This window comes from Stegostoma tigrinum, unplaced genomic scaffold, assembly GCF_030684315.1.
Source record: "Stegostoma tigrinum isolate sSteTig4 unplaced genomic scaffold, sSteTig4.hap1 scaffold_407, whole genome shotgun sequence".
Taxonomy (NCBI): domain Eukaryota; kingdom Metazoa; phylum Chordata; class Chondrichthyes; order Orectolobiformes; family Stegostomatidae; genus Stegostoma; species Stegostoma tigrinum.
This window is the reverse complement of record NW_026728335.1, coordinates 35,001-41,115: the sequence shown is the minus strand read 5'-3', so window position 1 is coordinate 41,115 and position 6,115 is coordinate 35,001. Positions and strand designations below refer to the sequence as shown.

General features: G+C 67.1%; 1 long non-coding RNA gene and 1 pseudogene across 1 annotated transcript; both read left to right on the top strand.

The window, feature by feature from the left end:
• Positions 1-5,133, top strand: LOC125448434 (uncharacterized). The gene is made up of 3 exons (XR_009444557.1): positions 1-37; positions 2,341-2,471; positions 5,028-5,133. It is a non-coding gene; the product is annotated as an uncharacterized LOC125448434 (long non-coding RNA).
• LOC132208463 (uncharacterized) lies at positions 448-1,336 on the top strand (annotated as a pseudogene).
• Positions 5,134-6,115: the final 982 nt, after the last annotated feature.

Genomic DNA, 6,115 nt, shown 5'->3' with positions numbered 1-6,115 from the left:
AATGTGATAAGGATTATGTCGAGGTCGATGGACAGAGGTAAAGCAAAATGTGTACACAGATTCAGGACCATTCAGAAAGGTCCCCCCCCCCACCCCCACAGACCCCACCCCCGTCCCCAACCCCCTCACTCACCCCACCCCCATCCCCAACTCCCCCGCAGACCCCACCCCCGTCCCCAACCCCCTCACTCACCCCACCCCCATCCCCAACTCCCCCGCAGACCCCACCCCCGTCCCCAACCCCCTCACTCACCCCACCCCCACCCCCAACTCCCCCGCAGACCCCACCCCCCGTCCCCAACCCCCTCACTCACCCCACCCCCGTCCCCCCCCACCCCCACAGACCCCATCCCTGTCCCCAACTCCCCCGCAGACCCCACCCCCGTCCCCAACCCCCTCACTCACCCCACCCCCCGTCCCCAACCCCCTCACTCACCCCACCCCCGTCCCCAACTCCCCCGCAGACCCCACCCCCGTCCCCAACCCCCTCACTCACCCCACCCCCATCCCCAACTCCCCCGCAGACCCCACCCCCGCCCCCAACCCCCTCACTCACCCCCACCCCCATCCCCAACTCCCCCGCAGACCCCACCCCCGTCCCCAACCCCCTCACTCACCCCACCCCCCATCCCCCCCCCCACCCCCACAGACCCCATCCCTGTCCCCAACTCCCCCGCAGACCCCACCCCCGTCCCCCAACCCCCTCACTCACCCCATCCCCGTCTCCAACTCCCCCACAGACCCCACCCCCGTCCCCCAACCCCCTCACTCACCCCACCCCCGTTCCCCCCCACCCCCACAGACCCCATCCCTGTCCCCAACTCCCCCGCAGACCCCATCCCCGTCCCCAACCCCCTCACTCACCCCACCCCCGTCCCCAACTCCCCCGCAGACCCCACCCCCGTCCCCAACTCCCCCGCAGACCCCACCCCCGTCCCCAACCCCCTCACTCACCCCACCCCCGTCCCCAACTCCCTCACTCACCCCACCCCCATCCCCAACTCCCCCGCAGACCCCACCCCCGTCCCCAACTCCCTCACTCACCCCACCCCGTCCCCAACCCCTTCACTCACCCCACCCCCGTCCCCAACCCCCTCACTCACCCCACCCCCGTCCCCAACTCCCCCGCAGACCCCAACCCCCTCACTCACCCCACCGTCACCCCCCTTGCTCAACCCACTATCCCCCCCGTCCTCCCCCAGCCACCTGTTCCCCCCTCGCTGACCCCGACCCTCCCCCACCTGCTGACTACCCCTTCCCCAACCCCCTCACTGACCCCTACTATCCCCCACCTCGCTCAACTCCATATCCACCTGCCCCTCCCCCACCTCGCTGACTCCTATCCCTCCCCCACCTCGCTGACCACTCCCGCCCTCCACCCCTCGCTAACCCCTGTCCGTCCCCCACCTCGCTGACACCCCCGTCCCCAAAGCCCTCACTGTCCCCCACCGTCCCCCCTCCTCGCTCAACTCCACATCCCCCCGTACCCCCGCTAACCTTGCCCATACCACCCATCCCCCCACCATTCCGCCCCACTGACCCCCCAACTCGCTGACCCCCACCGTTCCCCCATCTCACTGACCCCTCTCTAACCGATCCTGTGCTGATCTCTCTCTCTCTGTCTCTCTCTCTCTGTAACAGATCCTGTGCTGATCTCTCTCTCTCTCTCTCTCTCTCTCTAACAGATCCTGTGCTGATCTCTCTCTCTCTCTCTCTCTAACAGATCCTGTGCTGATCTCTCTTTCTCTTAACAGATCCTGTGCTGATCTTTCTCTCTCTGTCTCTCTCTCTCTAACAGATCCTGTGCTGATCTCTCTCTCTCTCTCTCGCTCTCTCTAACAGATCCTGTGCTGATCTCTCTCTGTCTCTCTCTCTCTTAACAGATCCTGTGCTGATCTCTCTCTCTCTCTCTCTCTCTCTCTCTCTAACAGATCCTGTGCTGATCTCTCTCTCTCTCTCTCTCTCTAACAGATCCTGTGCTGATCTCTCTCTGTCTCTCTCTCTCTTAACAGATCCTGTGCTGATCTCTCTCTCTGTCTCTCTCTCTCTCTCTAACAGATACTGTGCTGATCTCTCTCTCTCTGTCTCTCTCTCTCTCGCTTAACAGATCCTGTGCTGATCTCTCTTTCTCTTAACAGATCCTGTGCTGATCTCTCTCTCTCTCTAACAGATACTGTGCTGATCTCTCTCTCTGTCTCTCTCTCTCCCTCTCTCTAATAGATCCTGTGCTGATCTCTCTCTCTCTCTAACAGATCCTGTGCTGATCTCTCTCTCTATCTCTGTCTCTCTGTAACAGATCCTGTGCTGATCTCTCTCTCTGTCTCACTCTCTCTCTAACAGATACTGTGGGGATCACTCGATCCTGACCCACCGGATTGAGAAATCTCAGGCCGTTGTCTGGTTTCATTCGGATGAATCCCACACAGACCGAGGGTTCATAGCCAATTACCAAGGATATGACCCCAGGAACCGTGAGTAACCCACAGCTCACTCCCTCTTTGCGGAGACGGGGATCGGTCGGCGGGGGAGAGGGTGTTGGTCTTGGGTGAGGGGGTTGTTGGTGTTGGGGGGAGGGTGTTAGTCGGGGGGGAGAGGGTGTTGGTCGTTGGGGAGAGTGTCGGTCGGAGGGGGGAGGGTGTCAGTCAGGGGGAGGGGTTTGTTGGTGATATGCGGAGGGTGTCGTTTGGGGGGGGTCGGTCGGGGGGGCGCAGAGTGTCGGTCGGGTGGGAGGGTGTTGGTCGGTGGGTGGGGGGGTTGTCGGTCGGTGGGGGGGGTGTCGGTCAGGGGGGAGGGTGTCAGTCGGGGGGAGGGTGTCGGTCGGTGGGGGGAATGTCGGTGGGGGGGTGGGTGTCGGTTAAGGGGGAGGGTGTCGGTCGGGGGGGTCAGTCAGTGGGGGGTGGGTGTCGGTCGGGCGGGGTCGGTCGGGGGGGAGGGTGTCGGTCGGTGGGGGGGGGTCGGTCGGTGGGGGGGTGGGTGTCGGTTGGGGGGTTCAGTCGGGGGGGGTCATTTCAGGGGGAGGGTGTCGGTTGGGGGGTGTCGGTCTGTGGGAGGGTGTCGGTCGGGGGGGGGAGGGTGTCGGTTGGTAGGTTCGGTTGCGGGGGGAGGGTGACGGTCGGGGGGGGGTGTCGGTCGGCGGGGGTGTCGGTTGGGGGGGAGCTCGGTGACAATTAAATCATCGCCTGTGTCATTCTCTCCCTCTCTCTCTCTCCCTCTCCCCTCTGCCCCTCATCGCCCCCCCCCCGCATTGTCCACACCCGCGCTTGTTCGCCCCCCCCCCTCACATTTTCCCCGCTCTCGCCACTCTTCCACATCCCCCCCACCCTGGTTCCCTTTCATTGACCCCACCCCCACCAAACAACTTCCCTCATCCACCACCCCCTCCCCACCTGTGGCTTCACCCTCAAACCCCCACCGGCCCACCCCCTGCCCTCGGCCCCGGCCTCGGCCTCACCCTCTACCTCATCCTTGCCCCCAATCTCTCTCACCCCCGCCTCGCCGGTCCCCACCCTCACTGCCCCACCCCCCATCCTTGTCCCTGATCCCCCAACCGTTCCCCATCTCATTCCCCCGACCCGCGCCTCGTTCCCCCCGACCCGCACCTCGCTCCCCCCCCCGACCCGCACCTCGCTCCCCCCCCCCGACCCGCGCCTCGCTCCCCCCCGACCCACGCCTCGCTCCCCCCCGACCCGCACCTCGCTCCCCCCCCGACCCGCACCTCGCTCCCCCCCGACCCGCACCTCGCTCCTCCACCCTGACCCGCACCTCGCTCCCCCCCCGACCCGCACCTCGCTCCCCCCGCGACCCGCACCTCGCTCCCCCCGCGACCCGCACCTCGCTCCCCCCCGACCCGCACCTCGCTCCCCCCCACCGACCCGCACCTCGCTCCCCCGCTCGACCCGCACCTTGCTCCCCCACCGACCGGCACCTTGCTCCCACACCGACCCGCACCTCGCTCCCCCCCCCGACCCGCACCTCGCTCCCCCCCCCCGACCCGCACCTCGCTCCCCCCCCCCGACCCGCACCTCGCTCCCCGCTCGACCCGCACCTTGCTCCCACACCGACCCGCACCTCGCTCCCCCCCCCGACCCGCACCTCGCTCCCCAACACTGACCCGCACCTCGCTCCCCCCCGACCCGCACCTCGCTCCCCCCCCCGACCCGCACCTCGCTCCCCCGCCGACCCGCGCCTCGCTCCCCCCCCGACCCACGCCTTGCACCCCCCCCCCGACCCGCACCTCGCTCCCCCACTGACCCGCGCCTCGCTCCCCCCCCGACCCGCGCCTCACTCCCCCCCCCGACCCGCGCCTCGCTCCCCCCCCGACCCGCACCTCGCTCCCCCACCCTGACCCGCACCTCGCTTCCCAACCCTGACCCGCACCTCGCTCCCCAACCCTGACCCGCACTTCGCTCCCCCACCCTGACCCACGCCTCGCTCCCCCCCCCGACCCGCACCTCGCTCTCCCACTGACCCGCACCTCGCTCCCCCACTGACCCGCACCTCGCTCCCCCCCCGACCCGCGCCTCGCTCCCCCCCCGACCCGCGCCTCGCTCCCCCCTGACCCGCACCTCGCTCCCACCGACCCGCACCTCGCTCTCCCACTGACCCGCACCTCGCTCCCCCACTGACCCGCACCTCGCTCCCCCCCCCGACCCGCGCCTCGCTCCCCCCCCGACCCGCGCCTCGCTCCCCCCTGACCCGCACCTCGCTCCTCCACACTGACCCGCACCTCGCTCCCCCCCCCGACCCGCGCCTCGCTCCCCCCCCGACCCGCGCCTCGCTCCCCCCTGACCCGCACCTCGCTCCTCCACCCTGACCCGCACCTCGCTCCCCCCCCCCCGACCCGCGCCTCGCTCCCCCGCCCGCACTTCATTCCCCCCCCACCCGCACCTCCCCCACATTGATCTCCATTTCGCCCTCCCACACCCTTCTCCATCTCATCCTCCCATGTCCTCCCACTTTCCGCCCCTCCGTCCCCGGGACTGCCACCCCCCAACCCGCCCCCCCCCCCCCCCACCGGCTCCATGCAGCCTGCCCTGGGGAGTTCCTGTGTCGCTCGGGGCTCTGCCTGAGCCTCTCGCTGAAGTGTGACGGCTGGAATGACTGTGGGGACATGAGCGACGAGCAGCAGTGCAGTGAGTGGGGGCCCTCGAAACTGCCCACTGGGGTGGGGGGGCGGTGGTGAGAAGGTGGGGACGTGAGGGAGCTGGGAAGAGTGAGAGCGAGTGAGTGTGTGTGTGTACAAGTGGGTGTGGGGGTGTGTGTGTGTGTGGGGGTGTGTGGGGGGCTGTGGGTGTGTGTGCGGGTGTGTGGGGCGGGTGTGTGTGTGTGTGAGGGGGGGTGTGTAAGTGAGTGTGAGAGTTGGTGTGGGGGTGTGTGTGTGTGTGTGGGGGGGGTGTGTGTGTGTGTGTGGGAGGGGTGTGTAAGTGAGTGCGAGGGTTGGTGTAGGGGTGTGTGTGTGTGGGTGTGTGTGTGTGTGTGTGTGTGTGTGTGTGTGTGTGTGTGTGTGTGGGGGTGTGTGTGTGTGTGGGGGGTGTGTAAGTGAGTGTGAGGGTTGGTGTGGGGGTGTGTGTGTGTGTGGGGGTGTGTGTGTGTGTGGGGGGGGTGTGTGTGTGTGGGAGGGGTGTGTAAGTGAGTGCGAGGGTTGGTGTAGGGGTGTGTGTGTGTGGGTGTGTGTGTGTGTGTGGGGGTGTGTGTGTGTGTGGGGGGTGTGTAAGTGAGTGTGAGGGTTGGTGTGGGGGTGTGTGTGTGTGTGGGGGTGTGTGTGTGTGTGGGGGGGGTGTGTGTGTGTGGGAGGGGTGTGTAAGTGAGTGCGAGGGTTGGTGTAGGGGTGTGTGTGTGTGGGTGTGTGTGTGTGTGTGGGGGTGTGTGTGTGTGTGGGGGGTGTGTAAGTGAGTGTGAGGGTTGGTGTGGGGGTGTGTGTGTGTGTGGGGGTGTGTGTGTGTGTGGGGGGGGGTGTGTGTGTGTGGGAGGGGTGTGTAAGTGAGTGCGAGGGTTGGTGTAGGGGTGTGTGTGTGGGGTGTGGGGGGGGTGTGTGTGTGGGGGTTGTGTGTGTGTGGGGGTTGGGTGTGTGGGGGTGGGTGTGTGTGTGTGTGTGTGTGGGGGTGTGGGGTGTGTG